This window comes from Triticum aestivum, chromosome 3B, assembly GCF_018294505.1.
Source record: "Triticum aestivum cultivar Chinese Spring chromosome 3B, IWGSC CS RefSeq v2.1, whole genome shotgun sequence".
Lineage (NCBI taxonomy): Eukaryota > Viridiplantae > Streptophyta > Magnoliopsida > Poales > Poaceae > Triticum > Triticum aestivum.
In genome coordinates this window covers 803,595,989-803,597,245 of record NC_057801.1, presented here as the reverse complement: position 1 = coordinate 803,597,245, position 1,257 = coordinate 803,595,989, and positions in this window count along the sequence as shown.

Genomic DNA, 1,257 nt, shown 5'->3' with positions numbered 1-1,257 from the left:
CTTCTTCATGAGCTGATATAAGGGGAGAGCCTTCTTGCCCAGCCGACTGATGAATCGGCTGATGGACGCCAAACAGCCGGTGAACTTTTGCACATCTAGCAGTCGTCTGGGTGCCTCCATCCTCTCGATGGCCTTGATCTTCACAGGGTTGCACCCTATGCCGCGTTCAGAGACCAGGAAACCAAGGAGTTGGCCGGCTGGTACTCCGAAGACGCATTTCTCGGGGTTGAGCTTGATCTGGAATCGGCGCAGATTCTCAAAGGTTTCCTTCAGGTCTTCCAACAGTGTTCCACGTTTTTCCGTCTTCACCACCACGTCATCCACATAGACGTGGGCATTTCTGCCGATTTGCTTGAGGAGGCACTTCTGCATGCAACGCTGAAAGGTGGCGCCGGCATTCCTTAAGCCGAACATCATGGTCAGGTAGCAAAAGGCACCAAACGGCGTGATGAAGGCCGTTTCAGTCTGTCAGCCGGGTTTAGCTTGATCTGGTGATATCCAGAATATGCATCTAAGAAACTCAACAGCTCGCATCCGGCTGTGGAGTCTATCACCTGATAAATTCTCAGCAGAGCAAATGGATCCTTGGGGAAGGCTTTGTTGAGGCTTGTGTAGTCGATACACATCCACCACTGCTTGTTCTTCTTCAGCACCAGGACAGGGTTTGCTAAGCATTCTAGGAAAAATACTTCCATAATGAAGCCGGTTGCCAGGAGCCGGGCTATCTCTTCTCCAACAACTCTTCTCTTCTCTTCTGACGGGTGGCGCAAGGGCTGCCTGACGGGCTTAACATCAGACCGGACATGTAACTTGTGCTCGGCGAATTCTGTCGGTACACCTGGCATGTCTTTAGGGGACCATGCAAAGATGTCTCGATTCTCATGGAGGAAATCGACGAGCTCGCCTTCCTATTTGCTGTCAGGGTTTGTACCCATGACAGCGTACCTCTCTGGGTGCTCCGGGTCCAAAGGTATCTTCTTCGTTTCTCTGGCCGGCTTGAATGATCCTTCTGCTTCCGACTCCTTGGGGTCGGGCGACATCTCAGTCTGCTTGCCTGCCATCGCCACAACCCGATCAAGAAGCCTCTTCTCAGCCGCGATCACCAAGGACTCGGCCAGTCGACTGCTTTTGGCCGTGCAAGCGGACGACTTTCTGTAGTCGCCGGCCACGGTTAGAATTCCCTTGGAACTCGGCATCATCTTGAGGTAGGCGTAGTGGGGGACTGCCATGAACTTGGCCAAAGCAGGCCGGCCAAGC